This window comes from Ambystoma mexicanum, chromosome 1q (assembly GCF_040938575.1).
Source record: "Ambystoma mexicanum isolate Mex_15411 chromosome 1q, UKY_AmexF1_1, whole genome shotgun sequence".
Lineage (NCBI taxonomy): Eukaryota > Metazoa > Chordata > Amphibia > Caudata > Ambystomatidae > Ambystoma > Ambystoma mexicanum.
In genome coordinates, this window is record NC_090922.1 from 1,360,633,169 (window position 1) to 1,360,654,425 (window position 21,257).

Here is a 21,257-nt window from a genome sequence, read left to right on the forward strand (position 1 = left end):
TGCTCTTGATAAGTTGGGTAAGGAATACGTGAGTTTCAGGATTAATGAAGCCACAATCATGGTATCAGACCAGGTAAAAACACTAGGAATGATGGTCAATTCCACACTTAATTCAGAGGCTCAGGTAAATTACCTGCTAAAGAATTAAGCCTACTACCTACGCTTAAAGGCATGGTCTAGTAAAAATGTTTAATGTCCCTACGGGTCGGCCATGTTTTTTTAAGCCTAAGTGGCTCGATTTTAGAAAACTTTACTATGGACCTTACCCGAGTTTTCGTCCATTAAACGCTCGCGAAAACAAGCACCAGGGAGCCGCCATTTTCTGATAATCCTATCTTTTCCCCCATCGCCCTGGCTGAGCTGCTTTTGCGGCACTAAATCAATTCCCCCGCCCCTGAGCCTGTCATCAGCAGACTCGTACCGCCCATTTCCCAACGCCAAAGCACGTCTCGTGTCAACATTCGCTGCGCTTCAGCTAATGACGTGTCGCCATGGAAATGGCAGGACGCCTCTTTCCTCAATAAGTATAAACAGACCGTTTTACAACACACAGCAGCAGATTTTCGATTCCATTTCTCTCTCTGTGTTACTTTGAGTATTCTGTGACTCGTTTCAGTGCTCTGGTCACCTACCTTCGCCGCTTGTAGCCCGTGTGAACACCTGTACCACCTCGGTAAATTATTTTACTCTGTTTACCACACAATGGCTACAATAATGCCCTACATGTACGAGCCCGAGTATACCGAGGAGGAACTACTGGAAAGGGAAGCACGCAAAAACGATGGGGATTCGGACGGCAGTTGGCAGGACGAATCAACAGATGAAGAGCCTGGGCCTAGTCGAATGGACGGCGTCTCCACCTGGTGCACATGCAATCGGTGCGAGCTAATGCCAACTGAGGACGAGAACTGCTGCTGCCGAGAAAACTCGGGATGCCTGGCCTACATTTCGGAAGGCGAGCCACGACCGCAATGCATCACCGGGCTGCCAGACTTCAGGGCAGCCTGCCTCACACGGGCCGTGTTGAGAATAATGATGGTGCTTATGCACGAACTGTTCGTCCTCGTAATCCGAGTAACGAGTAAGTATACTCTGCTTGTCATGCCACTCCTATTTCATGATCTTCTACTGTATCCAAAATTACATCTACATATCATTGTAACGCATGTAAGTCGTTCAATAGTGTGCATTGTCTAGATAGCATTTGTCTGTGCAGAATGCCATTAGTTACAAGAATTGTCATTGACAACAAACGTTTATTAAACTTATCTTGGTCATTTAAAAACAGTTTGTTTCATTCCTTTTCACAGGTGGTACAGGCTGGTGGCCTATCGTTCCTTTACATGGTGGCTCCACGGGAGGCTTGGACACTGCGTTCGAAGAGTGATACCCGCCTGTGCCGTTCGTGCCATTAGAGAAACGTTCCCGAGTGACAGCGGTCAGTACAGGGGATTTTCTCTCGCTGTGCTGCAACCTGACCTGTATAATCTTTAAAGTCTTGTATTTTTGTGTCATGAAAATAAGATACAAAATAAAACACCACATATATTTTAACGTTTGTTTCAATTTTTTAAATGAATCAAGTGTGTCTCCATTCAAGGATGGACGTCAGACATCTGTGCTCCGAATGGGTGAAGGTCTGGTCGCTGTGAAGCAGGGTGGTCACTATCTATCTAAGATAACATAACATATTCTCGATAATGCATGAACTAAATAACACTTGTTCAAAGTCTTTCAGTAGGTTATGTCTCTATAAAAGTTACACATATATCTATACTAACAATTACCATTGGATTATACAGGCCTTAGGGTCTTGACCACTATAATACACCGGTTGAAGTGTGGGTCTGTGCTCACAAGAATCTCCGGTATGTGGCATTTGTTATTGATAAGCAATGATATACTATCATTGATATAAAGGCGATATACTATATATTGATATAAAGGCGGTTCGCGCCAGTGGATGAGCGCTGGCATGGGGGGCTATCAGGGCCGTGAAAGGCCATGGTACCAAACTACATGTACACTTCAAAAGGTGTCCCACGCCAAGGGGCCATCGGTCACATGGCCTCCTCAGACCCCGTGTCTTCAGCCAGGCCTACCCTTGAAGCAGGCCGCCCCCCTGCAATCCACATAAGTGTGTCTCCATTCAGCAGTCTTCCTGTGCCTTATCTGCACGCCCCAGGCCCATCCATCCCACCCCCCTGTATCAAAGGCGGTTAGCGCCGGTGGCTGTGCGCTTGCATGGGGGGCTGGGACGGGCGCTCACGGCCAAGGTGCCAAACTACATGTACACTTCAAAAGGTGTCCCACGCCAAGGGGCCATTGTTCACATGGTCTCCTTAGACCCCGTGTCTCCAGGCAGGCCTCCCCTGAGGCAGGCCGCCCCCCTGCAATCCACATAAGTGTGTCTCCATTCAGCAGTCTTCCTGTGCCTTATCTGCACGCCCCAGGCCCATCCATCCCACCCCCCTGTACCAAAGACGGTTCGCGCCGGTGGATGCGCGCTGGCATGGGGGGCTGTCAGGAGCGCGAAAGGCCAAGGTGCCAAACTACATGTACACTTCAAAAGGTGTCCCACGCCAAGGGGCCATCGGTCACATGGCCTCCTCAGACCCGTGTCTCCAGCCAGGCCTCCCCTTGAAGCAGGCCGCCCCCCTTCAATCCACATAAGTGTGTCTCCATTCAGCAGTCTTCCTGTGCCTTATCTGCACGCCCCATGGCCATCCATCCCACCTCCCTGTATCAAAGGCGGTTCGCGCCGGTGGATGCGCGCTGGCATGGGGGGCTGTCAGGGGCGCTAAAGGCCAAGGTGCCAAACTACATGTACACTTCAAAAGGTGTCCCACGCCAAGGGGCCATCGGTCACATGGCCTCCTCAGACCCCGTGTCTCCAGCCAGGCCTCCCCTTAAAGCAGGCCGCCCCCCTAATACCACGACATACATACGTCATTCATTCACAAACACACTCCAGTTTCTAATACTTTAAAAACCACTCAATATGTCTCATGAGAACATCTTTGTGCTTTGCAGGTCATCTCCTGAACGTGCTACCTGGGAACCACTGAGATCTATGCTAATCTGCTCGTCGTCGTGCTCTCCGTGAACTTCTGTGACCGCTTCGAGCATACCCATCAGTGCGCTACCTGTGGCCATCCACATATTCTCCCGCAACATACTGCTCTGCTTGCTGAATCCAACTATTTGTTAGTCAAGGTAAGGCCATGTATCCTGGTCATATTTCGCAGATTTTTAAATTTCTATCTATTTGCGAGTAGAGTACCCAATAGTGCTATGTTCATTGGCCTCATTGCTATTGACTTGAATTTCCATTGCTATGCTATCAATAGATCTATTTATTTTCATCTGTGTCAATTGTCATCGAATTGCATCCTTCGGGGGTCCAGTCTATGATGTAAACATGTTTCCTTCTCATGCAATACAGAACATCCAAGGGATGAGTCACATGTTCAGTTTTTAGTCACATCATTTATACATTTCTGCAACTTATGCAAATACTAAGCCGCATATAATGAACTGGTATAGTTCCTGCGACCAAAACAAACCTTGCATTGATCATTGTATGATTCATTTACTTTTGTATCAAATCTTTATTCTTGAAGATTGTATAATAATGTCGATATTTACTTTTCAGATTTATCAACAATGCCTGCCTGTTCGATTAGCGGTTGCCCTTCGAAGACCCATGCGAAATCTGAAGGCCCTACAATGCATGTATTCCCGAAAACTGTTGATCGAATAAGAGAATGGGTCAGACATTGCGGATATCCACTGGATGAGCTGGAAAGTAGAGTCCAACAAGTCTTACAGGACAAGAGGGGTGATCGATACTGCATCTGCAGCCGGCACTTTTCCTTGGACATGTACACAACATCTTGGGTAACAAAGAAGAATAAACGGCGAACGACACGGAAATTTCTCGAAAACGCTATTCCCACTCTATTCGTCCACATTCCGCCACTGGTGAGTCAAGTGTCCGGATTTAGCTTTAGGCCTTGCGGTAGTGTGTAGGTATCCGAACGGATTAATTGATATTGTATGTGTTATATCCCTTGTAATAATTTCGATATTGATATGATTGTATAGTTTTTTGAATAATGATATTTACCAATATATTCGTTTTCGATTTCATAACTCACAAACGCAATGTATATGTATGGGAACAGGGAACTGTGCTGTATTGAGCATTTTACAAGTATTCTGTCGCCTTACATGGCTATTTTTAATATTGGTATTTCATTATCAATCATTAATTTACCTTTACAACTTCTTGACTATCCCTTGAATCTGAAGCAAGAACATTCTACATCCTTGATGTGGTCGCAGTTATTAACCACTTCTAGCGCGTATCAGGTAATCTTACTAGGCTAATCCGCTACAGACCTGTTTTATGCATGGCAAGTAATATTTTTATTTTATCGTGTAATCATTTTACCGAATGTTTGGTTAGTGCTTTCCAATTGATATACACCTTAGTTATCGTCCACTGGTGTTTGTTTTCGGTTATAATTAGTGTTATCCATACTAATGCAAGTACTGTCTTTCAGGGAGATGCTGAAGCGTCTGCCACATCTACAACATTTCTAGATGTTCTTCAACAGCAGGAGGTATGGATACTGACAGCTCCATCGAGTGTCATCATCAGAGCTGGAATTCTTGTCGTTTGATTGTTCTACACAATGTTTCATTCGTGGTAAGCTGTTGATATGTACCTGTGCTGTCGACCCCAGGTGTGTGTTATGTTGTCACTATTGTAATCCTCACTAATGCAAGTACTGTGTTTCAGGCAGTTGATGGAGCGTCAACCCCTGCACTTGATGTAGAGCCTGACATTCAAGTAATTCCAGGGGAAGTGGAAGCGGGACCATGCGTATACGAATCGGCGCAACAGCTTTCGGAAGTGCGCACTACATTTGCAACATCCATAGATATTCTTCAGCAGCACGAGGTATGGATAATGACAGCTCCATCATGCGTGATCATATAACGTGATTCAATTTGCTATACTTTCTTCCCTATTAATGCAAGTGCTGTGTTTCAGGGAGACGACGAAGCTTCCACTACAATCACAACATCCAATTTAGATGATGCAGATGTAAATAAATCGGAGAAATAAGTCGATGAAATGTGATCATATTTAGATTTTCCTTGATTCTTTTGGACAATGCATCATTTGCGGTTATCTCTTTATATGTACCTGTGCGTTCGACCCCAAGTGGGTGTTATGTTTTCAATATTGAAAACCATACTAATCCAAGTACTGTGTTTCAGGGAGACGACGGAGCTTCCACCACAATCACAACATCTCATTTAGATGATGCAGATGTAAAGGAATCGTTGAAATAAGTCGATGAAATGGGATCATATTTGGATTTTCCTTGATTCTTTTGGACAATGCATCATTTGTGGTTATTTCTTTATATGTACCTGTGCCGTCGACCCCAAGTGTGTGTTGTGTTTCCAATATTGAAAAGCATACTAATGCAAGTACTGTGTTTCAGGGAGATGCGGATGCCTCCTCTCCAATACAACCATTCATGGCAGTCCATGCAGAGCCAGAGGTATGGATACTGACAGTTCCATCGAAATAACTGGTCGAATACTTGTCCTTTGATTATTGCACACAATGTTTAAATCGTGTTTGGCTATTGAGATGTACCTGTGTGTTCGTCCTCACGTGTGTTTTATGCTAACAATATTTTGATACATAGTAATGAAAGTACTATGTTTCAGGGAGACGATGGAGCCTCATTCCGTGCTGTCTATGCGGATACAGAAAGCTACAGCGTGCAGATGTTGAAGGTCCAGTCAAAAAAGTTGCAAAGAAAAAAAAACAAAAGAAGGTTAGTTACAAACAGTTCATAACTTTAAAAAAATGTTTGTGCTGGGGACTATTTTATGTTTTTTTCCAGTCAATTCTACTACACTCCATCTTGTGTTTAAACTGAACATCCCTTTTCCAATCTCTCCTCCAGTTACCCGTGGGTGTCAGAACTATACACACACAGACAGTGAAGCGAATGAGAGATGTGGCTTGCCAGACCGTGTACACTATGGAGGAACTATTAATTGAGGCGAGGCGTGTTCAGGCTCGAGATGCTCATGTCCAATGGCCAGAACATGAATTAACTGTGTTTGGTGACTACAGCAAAGTTGCATTGGACCATAGCTACAGTGCAACCGCACCACCACAAGAAGATGTTATTGAATGTATTGAAGATAGCTCTGAAGTAGTTGCAGATCAATTTACACAATCTACACCCACCAAAAATTTGCCACCAAAAAACCTGTCCACATTGTTGTGTTCTCCCATCAATGTTGAAGTAATAGATGTCGAAATGACAGAGAATGAACCAGCCGCAGCATCCATAGACGCATCAGAACTTGATATCAGCGATATTACTTTCCAATGTGTTGAAATCTCCACAACGTCACAGGCCGAAACAACGTTGACGCAGGATGACAGTCTAATGAAAGAGAGCAAATACATTGTATTCGACAGTTGTTTGATGGAAATTATAAGTATGCTGAAATGTGTGCATTCCATTAGAGGGAAAGTATGTGGGAAGCCATTGATTAATGTGACTCGTCAAATAAAAGGCAGTAACGTCAAAATTAATGCCGCCTGTAGATTAAATCATAGGTTCTCATGGTCTGCACAACCGATGCTGGGGAAACTGCCAGCAGGCAATCTACTGTGTGCAGCTGCATCACTTTTTAGTGGCTCCAGTTTTAGAAAGTTAGAGGCTTTCTTTCAGTTTGTGGGACTCCATTTCATTTCTAAAGCGCTGTACTACATATACCAACGTGATTATCTGTTTCCGGCCATTAGTGATGCTTGGAAAATTGAACAATTGTCTTTAGCAAGTACATTCGAAGGCAAACGGTTCAGGCTAGCCGGCGATGGACAGTGCGACAGCCCTGGATTTTCTGCCAAGTACTGCACCTACCACTTTCAGGACATGGATAGTAAGAAAATTGTGAGTTCGGTGGTCGTGCAGGTAACACAATGTACATCGTCAGTGGCCATGGAGAAACTAGGATTTATAAAATCAGTGGAATATCTACAATCAAGGGGAATGCACATCGACCTCATAGCCACGGATAGACACGTTTCAATTGCCAAGACAATGAGAGAGCAATTCCCACATATTAAACATCAATTTGACGTATGGCATCTTGCTAAATCAATCAATAAGAAAATCTCGGCTGCAGGGAAAAAAAAGGTTTTGAAAGTATTTTGCAGTGGTCACATTCTATCACCAACCATCTTTTGTGGAGCTCAAAAACTTGTGAGGGGTCAGTGGAAATACTACTTGAAAAATGGCGGTCACTGATGCACCACTGTACCAACGTTCACTGCTGGACAGCAAATGAACATTTCCACCAATGTGAACATGGCCCTTTGTCCCCAGAGGAGGCACGGACGAAGAAGTGGTTGATTCCATCTTCACCGACACACAAAACCATTGAGAAGATTGTTTTCGGCAAAACTCTATCAAGAGATTTGAGAGGACTGACAGAATTCTGTCACACAGGAGATTTGGAGGTGTTCCACAATATGTGCCTAAAGTACAGGCCAAAGCGCTTGCATTTTAGCTTTCGGGGCATGAAACATCGCACTCTACTAGTGGTCTTGGCCCATAACAGCAATGTCGGACGTGAACAATCTAGGACTAGGGGTAAAGTAAGGATGCCTCGCTACACTAAGGTGTTTTCAAAACGAAGTAAGCAATGGGTGATCAAACCAGTCTATGATGAAATGCAGTTCGACTTTGTGAAAGGCCTTATTGTTGCTGTGTTAGAGAAGCACAGATATGGAATTTTGGACGTTTCTGTGAAGAGCAGTGATCCATTGCCACCGAACATTGCGACTGTGCCATGCCCACCCGAAGCACAGCTGATTGTGAAGTACAAATCCTGGTTTAAATAATTGCAATACGATTGTCTTTTTGTAAATAAATGTTATTGTACAGTGTACATGTAAACCTAACCCCTACCTTCACCATCATGGGTGGCGAACAAGCTGGGTGTCATCTTTGAATTCTCTCTATTCACCTCACATATGTGTATGTATATATTTTTCTCATGTCTCATCTCATGTAAATGTAAATGCTGCGCACTGTTAACGGAGGGGAGGCTTGCGTATTGCAAATAATAAAACAAACAAACAAACAATAAATCTCACTTTTAACTCAACTCCTGTGGTACTTTATACTTTCCCTGACCTTCCGCAAAAAATTAAATGTCTCAATTTGGGCTGCAAAGCTCGCAGACAACGGGGACAAATTGGGGCACTTAGAACGCGCCAGCCAAGCGGGCCGTGGCATTTGGGAGAGAAGCCAGTTCGCATTTGCACATTGAGGCGCACTACATAGACGGATTCCAAACTTCAAGTTCTCACAGATGCCTATACTAAGTGATGTTGCAAATAAAGAATGCGAAGGACAGCGCCCAGATGAGGCCCACAAGTCGCACTGGAAGTATAAGGGTCTATTGTTTTTTTACCTTGAGACAGGGACCATGCCGAAAGACCTACATTTGAAGGGAGTGCGCAATAACGTAAGAGACGATAAGGCAGAAAATTCAGAAACTAGACCGAGTTTCATTTTAGTTCAGTATACGAAAAATCGTTGTCAAGAGCACGGTCCGTTTTACAGACTGCATTACGAAGAGACACAATGGAAATTTCAAATATAATGTAAGTAAATCTTTACACGCTTTTATACCGGAATGAAGATTTAATGAATGGATGCATGAATAAATGAATGAATGAAGAGCTAGGAAAAGCAAGTAAAACATGTTCGTAGTGGGCACATGGGCATGCAGGTCCACTGGTCTCACTGATCTCGGTCCTTGGCCCAGCCACGTTTCCCTGCACTGCCTACCTGCACTACGAGACTGTCTCTGTATCCTTCAGCCCCTTCTCCCGGCATTTACTTTGCACTTGCCACCAGCTGGCCCTATTATTTAATTTGTATTCAACTAACCATGACAGCCCTTCCCCATGCGCGATCAAAAAGACACCTGGCCTAGTAGGATCGTTGTCTGTCTGCCCTTGTTCCCCACCTGCCTCGTCACGCCTAGAAACACTTGAGTAAAGGCGCGTTACAAATGCCATATCATTCCTCACGCATGTAGACTAACTGTCGTTTATCATTGTGTGTTTGCCTCGATTTATCTCGTTACTTTTTGCATTGATTTTAGAGACGAACATACTCCATTGAACTATCCTTGCAAGCAAATAGTTTCTGATCGGCCGTAATAAATAAAATGAGTAATATTAATGAAGTTAGGCTAGCGAGACTAATTATAATTTCTTTGTTTTCATAACAGGTATTTGATCCCATTCTGCCACTGCCATCTGTTTGAGACACCGGCGGATGGATTCTTCAGCAGACACCTGAAGCTTCGTGTCAACAACTGGAGCACAATCACCATATTATGGGACGATCGCCAAGGGCCCATATGCCCTTACGCTGTACTAGTGGCTAGAAGCAACATATCAACCTTTAGGCTGGACTAGTGCCTAGTTGATGGAACAGCCTTGCGGTTCACCGTGCTTCCAAAGTGATTCTTTTTACGAAAATGAACACCCTGTGTACCATAAAGGAACAGCGCGTGACTCAAGATGAAACGGAACAGTTATTGCGGATACAGATAAAAGAAAATAAATGGCTTTCGGAGTTCATATGGCAATTGCTGAATATTCTCTAAACATTGAATGTCAAATAAATGTACTTTACCAAATGTACCGTGTTGCTGTTTCATTTTAAAGTACAGTTTCATATTCCGAAGTGTGGCGCGCTGTGTTGTGAGTTGATCTGTGTTGGTTTCCGGGTTCTGTGTGGAGTCGCGCAGAAGACGACTGGGCGCGTTTGCCTACGCAGCACAGTAACGTCACGGAGAGAGGCGGGGAATATGAATGTTTTGATAATGTCAGGCTCAGGGGCGGGGGAATTGATTTAGTGCCGCAAAAGCAGGTCAGCCAGGGCGATGGGGGAAAAGATAGGATTATCAGAAAATGGCGGCTCCCTGGTGCTGTTTTCGTGTGCGTTTAATGGACGAAAACTCGGGTAAGGTCCATAGGAAAGTTTTCTAAAATCGAGCCACTTAGGCTTAAAAAAACTAGGCCGACCCGTAGGGACAATACACATTTTTACTAGACCATGCCTTTAATGAGGGCTATTAGCCCTTATCTGGAGGAAAGTAACATATAAACAATAGGAAGGGCAATAGTATTATCCAGATTCGATTAAAGTTGGCTCTCCTGGTGGGCATAACAGCAAAAGATATCACCTTAGCGAGACAATCCCTACATTGGCATAGAGTAGAGGAGTGCATCAAGTTCAAGACCTTGACACTTGTGCACAAGTGTCTCTTTGGCAAAGCACCCATCTACCTCAAAAATCGATTGGCGCCGTATGCCCCGCAGAGAAGATTAAGATCCGAGGGCAAAGGACTGCTAGTGGTACCCAAGCATAGGTTGAAACGAGGGCTGGGCAGGTCGTTTGTAGTGCTTGGACCACAGCTGTGGAATAGTCTACCACAAGCCCTAAAACTGGAAGAAAGCGCCCTGATGCCCTCGGGCTGTCGGGGCGATAGAAACAGACACATACATGCATACTATTCCTGGTGCCTGTTCTGAATTTGCTTAAACTCTCAGGGTTTCATTTTAGATTCTGGTCTTACTTTTATTTCTCATGTTAGTACTTTGGGGAAGGCTGCTAATTATCACGTATTTTCTTTATAAGCTGTTAAACCCTTTGTGAATGCCGAGCATTTTCGTCTTTTAGTAGCAGGCTGGTTTCTGGCATAGGTGAAATTGTTAGATTTCTCCCATTTTTAAAAATGTACACTGGGTCTCATGGGAAGCCAGCATTTTATTTAAGCTAGCATTGCATGTTTTGTCTTACATACATTATGTTTACATACTTGCAGCTATGTAGCTGAAGAATGAGTGCTTTTTGCAGGTGTGAAGTTTACTTGGTCGCAATATATTTTGGCTTGATGTGCCCACGTATCTGCAATCATCTTCTCTTAAAAGATCTTTTTCTAATTAGCAGTGAAATGCAGTCATTCTTTACGCTCCTCTCTTGGTATTAACCCTGGTTTTTTGAGGTTCAAGAAATTGGTGAAAGCTTGGCTGTGGAAATCTGCCTTATAAAATATATATATTTTATTCTGTTCACATTTTTAGTTTTTGAATTATGTTATTTGCTCTTTGTAAATATGTAGGTTTACTGTGCTGCACTTGCAGCAATGTTTGCGCAATATAAAAAATGGAAATAAATACATATTTTGGGAATTGAAAGGGCTGTAGACTATTTCTTTGGGGACTAAAAAGCCACGTTGAGTGTTGCAGGGCAACGCATCACATGGGAGGTCCCATCTAACCAGTAGAAAAGGGTACAAAACTGACAGAACCAAAATGCAGAACTAATTTGCCAAATAAAGAGCCACCAACATATATTCTAATTGAAAAACAACATCAAGCACTGTCAGGCTGTGGCAGTGTAGGCTAGAAGTCTGTTCTGATTGGCGTTTAGGTAAATCTGTTTCGTAGGGCCCAGACAAACTTCTTCCTTTTGTTATTGTTGCCGATTGGTATCACTTCAAAAATACTGACCAGGTCAAGGAAATACCAACTATGTAGTACTGCACTAGCCAAGTTAATCGGGAGGGTGTACCATCAAATGGTTGCTCCTCCACTCCCAGCCCTGTGGTAGTGCCAGAAGCCTCTACGTTTGCCCAAATTGATAATAATCAATCATTACTCAATCTTTGTTATTCATTGCAACGCAATTTCCTAGGGACGCAGGACACACTTGGGTGTGCATCTGGGGAGTGTGATAACATTAAAGGTTTTAACCTTTCAAAATCTCCTGATATGGAAAGGTGTGTAGATGAAGCATATGGGGAAGATGACATAGGGGACCCCTCATTTGGCTCGGTATCTCATAATTCAGAAACAGCTGAATTTGTTACAATTGAAAAGGCACTTTATATGCTTTGTATTAATATGGCTCGAGAACAAAAAGAACTAACCCATGTGGTGAGCGGCATTGTAGTTGTGATTTTAGAGAAGAGCTCATCTGATGTCAGATCTGTTGTCAAAATGGTGGATGTTGAGAACATGGAGCACCTGGAGGAAATACCTGTGGACTTGGAAGAGACTTCCCACTTGAGTCAGGGTGAAAATGTTTGCAATGAGGGGTTACTGGGAATCTGCTCTGTTACAGTGCCATCTGAACAGGTTTCCTCCGTTATGCCGGATGTTGATCTGGCCTCTTCCAAGAAATTAATTGTAAAGCGCAACAGAAATAATTTGAACAGAAAACAGAAAACAAATGCAGAGGTCAGCGAACACTGCAGATAAGAGTCTTCCGTAAGTCAGTTCCGGCAAACCTAGAGCAAACTTGGGATCCCTGGCAGAAACCTGGCATCTTCGAAAGTAGCATATGTCCAGTCCTCGGGGTGCGGAGGTGGTTCCAATTGGTGCAAGCACGAACATGGACAAGCCACTGACAAGTCAGTAAAGCATCATGGTACGACAGAGCCCATTTACATGTGTATTAAGAAGTCAAGGAGGCAACAAAGTGTCATGGATGAGCAACTTGATAAAACAGTTGACTCTATAGATTCTTCTGCCTCATCCACTAGTTCATTATTTCAGGATGGGGAGATCCATGATTATCACATCAGGCCACACGAAGAGGCTACTAAATTCCTGGAGCCTCCCATACACCTTAAAACATCAGGGCTGAATACAAGAACCATGTTACAGAGTAGTGGAGAATGAAAAATACAGCTAGATCAAACTATTTGCAACCAATGATAGCCCATTCTTGAACAGAAATATGGCATTGCAATTGTTACATTGTATTCCCCAATTGAAGACAATAACCACTAAGGATATTGCCCGGGTGGAATTACCAGTGGATTTTAGTGCGGCAAACTGGGCAGTAACTCATTTTGTGTGGCTTGCACTGGTGGAGTTCTTATTGTCTTTTCCGATTGACATTTTAAGAAAGGAATTTGAATTTACTCGAACGTGGAAACAGATCTTGGTTGCGAAATGAAGTCTCAGAAACGGTGTGAGCAATCTGAAATTGTTTCTAATGGAACTGGTAGAAGTATCCATCAGTTAACATCCAAGTTGGAACACTTCAAGCTGTCGGAGGGCAATACAAATTGGGCTTGGCTTCCAGCTTCATTGTGTTCATTGTGTTTATGAATGTGGGGTACATTTATTATCTTGGAATAAACAGGGGTTCCATTCGTTTTTGGTTAAACAGGAAGGGATAAAAGCCATCTTGAGTACAGACCTATTCATATTGCCGGAGACCTGGCTGAATTATGGTATACATATTGCTGTTTACAAATTCTGCATAGATTTGCTACACAGAAAAGATTGGCCCGCTCCAATTGGAGTAAAAACGAATATGTCAGTGAAGGAATATCTGCCTGATATTGTGAATGTAAATGCAATGGCGGCTGTGGTTTTTATTAACTATGGTAAACCTTTACTGAACATGTTGATTATGAATGTGTATGTGTCGCCGGGAAATGGATGTTCTCGGTCTATTTTGGAATATAATGAACAAATACAGGCATCCTGAAATTTAGAATCTTTGTGTTCCGCTATTATGGTTCTGGGTGATTTTAATACTCAGTGTGTAACTATGGCGGATGGTGATATGGTGATCAGTTCACAGAAGATGAGCAAGGGAATAGTTTCTTACCTGTAACTCCATTTCTCCAGCATTGGTATCTTTCATGGATTCACATGCTTAGAATATTCCCCGTCGTCAGACTGGGACCCCTCGGTACACATATATAGCCTTTTCCAAAGGAAAACTTTCGACGCTTTTGTGTCCTATCTACATCCTTCTAGGACCCGCCTACGCATGCTCCGCAGGCCGTGCTAGTATAAGAGGCCCGCCCCGCGGCTCCCCTTCAGATTTCGGCCCCTCCAAAGTAGGAAGGGTTAAATTTATCACATACATTACATACGGGGAGGTTGGCGGGCGCATGTGAATCCATGAAAGATACCAATGCTGGAGAAATGGAGTTACAGGTAAGAAACTATTCCCTTCTCCAGCATTGGATCTTTCATGGATTCACATGCTTAGAATAGATTGTATAGCAGTAACACTTGAGACGGCGGTGAGAATGTAATGTAACAATATATATATATATATATATCCTCACCCTACTACACAATGGATAAGTTAAGTCATATAACGTTGCCCACATAAAGTATATCGCCCTTAAGAGGGTGGACAACAGAATCTCCACAGGGAGGAGCTTACCTTACTGAAACAGATGGCGCAGGACAGCTCTTCCCATCTGCACCTCGTCTGCATGCTGCCTGGCAAGGCAGTAGTGGCGGGTAAACGTGTGGGGCACTGACCATGCCGCAGCTTGGCATATGTCCGTCAGCGGAATTCCCGCCCATAACGCTGTTGAGGAGGACATCGACCTTGTAGAATGAGCTCTAGGATGTCCTTGCAGTGGCCTTCCGGCCTTAGAGTGACAAAAAGCAATCGTTGACGAGACCCATCTAGCCAATCCCTGTTTAGAGATTGCTTTTCCTCTCGTCGACGGACCATATGCGACAAACAGTTGCCGAGTAGCCCTGATGTCTTGTGTATGATGTAGAGCCCTCTTAACGTCCAGGGTATGAAGAGTTTTTTCTGCTGCCGATGATGGAGTGGCGAAGAAAGTAGGCAGAACCACGGATGAGTGTTTGTGATATACCGTCGGAACCTTCGGGACGAACATAGGGTTAGTTGCCAGGACTACCTTGTCCTTAAAGAATCTTAGGTAGGGCGGGTCCACGACCAGCGCTTGTAGTTCCGAGATACGTCTGGCTGATGTGATAGCTATCAAGAATGCCAACTTCCACGAAATGAATTTTATGTCGGACGTGGCCATAGGCTCGAAAGGCGGTTTCATCAAGCCTGCCAACACTGTGTTGAGGCTCCACGTCGGGGGAAAACGTTTCACCGGGGGAAAAGCTCGAAATAAACCCCGCATGAAGTGTTTTACCAGTCTGTCACTGAATAGAGGGGACGACTGCCTCTTCCTTGTGAACCTCGAGATGGCTGCCAGGTGTACCTTTATCGATGAGGGGGACAATCCCTTTTCTGCCAAGAGGAGCAGGTAAGGTAGAACTTGTTCCGGCGTCACCAACAATGGTTGTAGGCCCTGTTGTCCTCTACACCATTCACAGAATCTCCGCCACTTATAGGAGTAAGATTTGTTAGTAGAAGGGGCTCTAGCCGCCTGTAGAATTTTTTGGCAATCCTCTGAAATGTCTAAAGCGCCGAACTCCGAGAAGTCTGGAGCCAGGACGTAAGGTTGAGACTGTCCGGGTCGTGATGCCACACCGTGCCTCTGTCCCGGGATAGACGGTACGGGACCTTCGGAAACGCTATGGGATGTCCCAGCGATAGGTGGAGGAGGTCTGAGAACCACGGTTGCCTCGGCCAGTATGGTGTCACTAGAATCACCCGGCAATTGTATCTGCGTATCCACTGTATTGTTTTCCGTATGAGGGGAAACGGGGGAAAAGCATAGAGGAACATGTCCGTCCATGGGAAGGAGAACGCCTCCCCCACCGAACCCTCTTGGGGCCATCTGCTTGCAAATTGCTCGCATTTCTTGTTGTCTTTGGTCGCGAAGGCGTCCAGAGGGGGGTGACCCCATTTCTCGAACACTTTCCTCAAGTGACCCGTGTCCATTTCCCACTCGTGTATCTGGGCCATGCTTCTGCTGAGAGAGTTGGCTTGGCCGTTCCTCACTCCTGGAAGGAGTGAGGAACGGCCTGCGGAGGAACGGGCCTCTTATACTAGCACGGCCTGCGGAGCATGCGTAGGCGGGTCCTAGAAGGACGTAGATAGGACACAAAAGCGTCGAAAGTTTTCCTTTGGAAAAGGCTATATATGTGTACCGAGGGGTCCCAGTCTGACGACGGGGAATATTCTAAGCATGTGAATCCATGAAAGATCCAATGCTGGAGAATGAGGTTTGTTGGTCTTCCTTTTTGGATTCATACGGCCTGGGAATATTAGAACCGAGTGTTGCAGATAGTGAGGGTTGCCCTATGTATACATGGAAAAATGAGCGTTGTGAGTCCCGAATAGACTATTATTTATATCTCAGATGTTTTGAGGAGGTATCTACCTGGCTATACTCCTGTGATTACTATGGTTAGCAATCACATTATCCTGAAATGCCAGTTAAAGATATGTATGGAGATAATTAGACAAACAAAATTAGCCAGAATGGATAGTAGCGCCAAGGGGAATAGGTTGCAATGGCCAGTGAGTAATGTTGAAAAGCTTAATAAGTTCATACAAATTGAGATCCCTCTGGATGGTATGATCTTAAATAAATGGAAAAGTACTGGATACAAGTTATCAGTGGAAGTAGTTGTGTCGATTGGTAACTTGATCTCTAGCCTTGGAAATGTTAAGAATAGGATCAGAACAAATTAAAGACAGGCCGAATATATGACGCAGGGATTGAAGCAAGATAGAGAGGGTATAGATCCGATGTAAGAAATTTAAAAAGACAGATATTTGACCAAGCCCTCAGAAAGCAGGCGGTTAGTAAGGCTATAACCAAATATAAAAAATGGGTGCCGTGGGCACAAAATGTCAATGCATTATGTTAACTGGAAAATAATATTTGGAGCTCTCAGGATTCGAGACAGTCGTAGGTTTTGTTATCTTGTCAACAAACATATTAAGGGTAATAATGAAATTAATTGTATACCAAAGAAGAATTGGGTAATGTCCAATCACTTTATTATAAAGTGTCCTGGGAGGATAGCTCAGCAGCAACATGCTCGCCTTGCAAGCAAGACGACACGAAGCAACAAAGGTTCGATCCCTGGGACCACGCTTATAAATCTCTGGGTATTTAAGCACGTTATAAACACGCAACTAAGAAAATAAACAATTACGCAACAAAAAAAACGATTCCTGTAACAGCCTCGATGCCCACAGGCTTTGTGAGCACTTTAAAAATGCAAATACATAAATAAAGACCATGTTTCCTTGGTACAAAAATCCCTGACTGAGTATGGTGATGAAGTGGTTTATAATGGAGAGTTGTACCCCTTTACTGAAGAGGGTATATTGGAAGTTATTGTGAACCTCAAATCCTCACGAGCACTGGGCCTGGATGGCCTACCCAATGTGATTTTTAAATCCTCTGCACCTTATTAGGCCAGCTTGTTACAGGCTATTTTTATGAATGTGGCTCTGATGGCTGTTATCCATGACAGTTGGAAAAGGGCCCATATGGTGCCTGTTTTTAAAAAGGGGACATGGGTAATGCCAAAAATGACAGCCTGCTGGTACTTACTGGCTGACTCTATGTCATAGATCTTTTCAGCATGTATCCTACATAAATTATATGTTTGGGTAATAGAAAGAGAACTGTTAAGTAAGCAGCAGACAGGGTTCAGAAAAGGCATGGGAACCTAACATAATCTTTGGTGCTTATTCTATTTGATGAGAACCTCACTGTCAGCAAGGGGCTCTAGGCTTTGGATATGCTGTGTGGTCTACGCAGCAGCGTTTCATTTGGTGCTGTGTAGTCGTTTGTGGGGTAAATTGGTTGCTTGAGGCTGTGACCCATCAATCCTAACTATGATTTGACAGCTATATCAGGGTACCTCTGTGAATGTCAGGATAGATATGGAGGGGCGTCTGTCCCCTAATATAAAAACTAACCATGGAGTAAAGCAGGGATGCGTGCTGGCACCATTACTATATAACTCATTTGTGGCAGCCATGGGGCAGTCTGGTGACAACCATGAATTTTCCTCCGCGTATTGGTGCTAGCACATTGTCCTGGCATTCCTATGCGGATGTTACCATTTTGTTGGACAGAACGCCCATTAGGCTGCAGCTCAGTATTGATGTCCTGGTTCATTATTATAAAGCTAATGGATTGTCACTGAATCCCTCAAAAACAAAAGTAATGGTGGTTGGAGATAGATCGAAAAAATACAGTAAATTTGAGTGGAGAATTGTTGACTTAGTGGTGGAAACTGACGAGGAATATATTACATGTGCGTGTATTGATCAACTCTAGTTTATCTAAAACCGCATTACCAACATCAATTATACAAAGATGGATGAAGAAATCCAGCCTAATTAAATCATTTATTTATGTAAGAGGAGTGTACTTGCTGGAGGGATTCTTAGCCCTTTATAAAAACTTGTATCGTGCGAAGTATATTGTAGGCTTGGAGGTGTTTGGAGAAAAGGAGGTACTCTGGCTCCAGCAGATTGAAGGCAAGATATGGAAAAATACCCAAGAACTACAGAAACGTGTGCCAACAGAAGCGATCTGCTGTGAGCTGGGGATTACCTCTTTAATGACCCGATGAAGAGTGTTGATAAGCTCAGGATATTTGAAAATGTATGATCAAAATAATGCAAATTCATTACTTGGATGCTTTACACTGATGTTGATAGGTTCTGTAAAATCTCCTGTGGCAATCTTGAATTGTATTGAGGAAGTACATATGTTTTTTGATTGGACTGTAATTAAAGTGTAATTGACTTTCAATGTGGGGGTTAGGGCTAGACAATTGAAATTGAAAGAGATTCACTGGGATAGACGGATGCTGTTGCAGACGTTATCCTCCAAGTTTAAATACCAAAAATATTGCAGGCAATGGTTCCCTTTCCTTTGCCCATTTTCATATATTGAAAAATGCAATGTGTATCTTTAAGGAGGTTGATCATGAGACTGAGATTTTACTTACTAGAAACTCAAGAAAAAACATTGGAGCATGGAAAAAATCATATATGAGAACCACAAATGTAGATTGTGCAATACAGCTGAAGAAACCCTAAAAACACATATTCACCGGGGGTGCTGCAACATACTTAACATGGAAAGAATTAAATAAATTATCACGAGGTTAGTTTTAAGGTTATGGATTTTGTACGATTTCTAAGAATGGTTTTAACAAGGGTTTATTATTTTTTTGATCATGTAGACTAGTGATAATGTTTATATTATTGATTGGTAATGATGTTCTGTGAACATGAAATTTGAAATGTATTTTTTATGTGTACATTTTAGGTGAATCATTTTTGGTTAATGAATTCTTTATATGTAAAGGTTTCTTTGTATGTGTATAAGGTCTGAAAAATAACCACATTACAACAACAAAATAAAGTTTGTATATGACACTTCATGTTAGATCCCTTTGACTTCTAAGTTCTTTAACTAAAGGTTTTATCTTGGAAGGATGAAGGAATGAGTTGGCTGCGCCGACATTCGAAACAGTGGCATCTTGTTGTGCACAGTTCCCTGAAGCAAGTCCTTAACGTTATTAGATATCTTACACCTGTGGCACCCGGCAGCACCTCCTCGCTATCAGCAGGATGTTAAGGAGACGAGGGGAATGAGGAAGGGGATGAGAGAATTACCAATTTCAGTCTATATGAAAGGCATCCGCTAGGGAGGCAGGATATCAGACCATCACGAGACTGCAACAATAAGGAAATACAGCCACATAGAGGACAATCTGCCAATGGAAGGCAGCAGCGATCAGTGTTTGGTTGAGATCCAAACCTTGTGGGGGATGGGTTGGTTTGCCTAAGCAATTCCCCTGGGCTCAGGCTTTCAACCAGATGGAAAGTCGAAAGTGTAATTTGGAGGCACCATGCACCCCAACGCATAGCACAGGTCTTAAGAGTGAGTGCCCTATTTGCGCACACAGAACATTGCAGTAGTTTTATCCATCTGAACAGTGGACATGTTTGCACTGAAAAGATAGCTGAAATGCTGTCATTGAAAGGTGAATACATTTGAGCTCTAGGACACTTATATGCAGGAATCTGTCCTGAAGCGACCTGAGGTAATACGTCATAAGGGACGTCTTTTAGTTTTTTACACTATTTATCAATTCAAAATATTAAACACATCACAAAACAAGAAGTCTTTAATGATGGTAATAAAAAGATCTGGCTGGAAAAAGGGAGTCCCCCCCAGAGCAAGTAGGAGGGTTCCTGCGACAACCTAAAAAGATCCTCAATAGTATTTCCTGCCCATTGAAGGATATTATCTTCAGTGCGAAGCCTGGGGGAACTGAGTCTTGCACTTCCTGCAGCCTTTAAGTGCTACCAATTGACAGGCTGTAGTACTTGTAATGCTGTTGAAGAGTCTAAATCCTCGCAAGAGGAGGAAAGGCATTCGTTATTTGTGTGTCCGGGGAACGATTGGAGAGACTTCACTACCGTTTGAAAAGAGGGGAATGTCACCAGCCAATCATCCGAATAGGGATAGTTGTGAAAACCTTTACAAAGAAGCGCTAACCCTGCTGCACAAACAGGTAGGCAAATACTCTATGTTAAGAGTGGCAGAGTTCTGGCCAAATTGAGGAACCCTTTTCTTGTAGTGATCTCTTCCCATCCCACCACAAACGTCATCAATGTCATCCTAGACTGGCTGTATATATATTTGTTTTGTTTTCTCCTGAGCTACTTGTCCACTGTATCTGCTAAAATAAAGGACGTTTGATGGAGATCCTTTTGTTCGTATCCGGGTGATTGTTATTATTGAGGAGAGTGCCGTCCAGAAAGCTCCAATTCGCTTTTCACTTTTTCTTTGTCTTGATATATATATATATATATATGTATATATATATGACAGTACACATTTGTAATGTTCCTCATGGAGCTGAGAGGGTGGTTCCCACAGTCACCATTATGAGGTGCTTGTTGGGAGGAACAGACTCAAAGAATGCAGGTCCAAGAGGGTACAAAGCCCATGCAGCTCTTGTGCATGGTAAAGCAGCACAGGTCATAGCAGCGCAGGTTCAACTCTGCAAGGGAACCAGTGCCATTGCTTCAAAGGAGGAGTTGCGGGGATATTGGAAGGGTGCAGATAGGCGATAAAGGAGAATAGCAAAGAATATGGAGCCTACCCCGTGGCCTATCACACAGAGGTTGCAGGAGGTCGAGCTCCAGCTCAGAGGTTGGTTTGACACTCTACCGCGCCACTCACATTAGTCAGTTCTTTTGGTAGATGGCAGGATGTGAATGAGAAGCACCACCTTGGCACCCTTTGCTGCTTTATTGCTTTGCCACTGATGCATCTGTCTTGACGGCTCATCGTTTTGGCAAATACTCAAAGGTTCTGCACAGAACTAGAACTCTCTTTAGAGGATGCTGAAGAGGGACTCTGGAAATGGCATG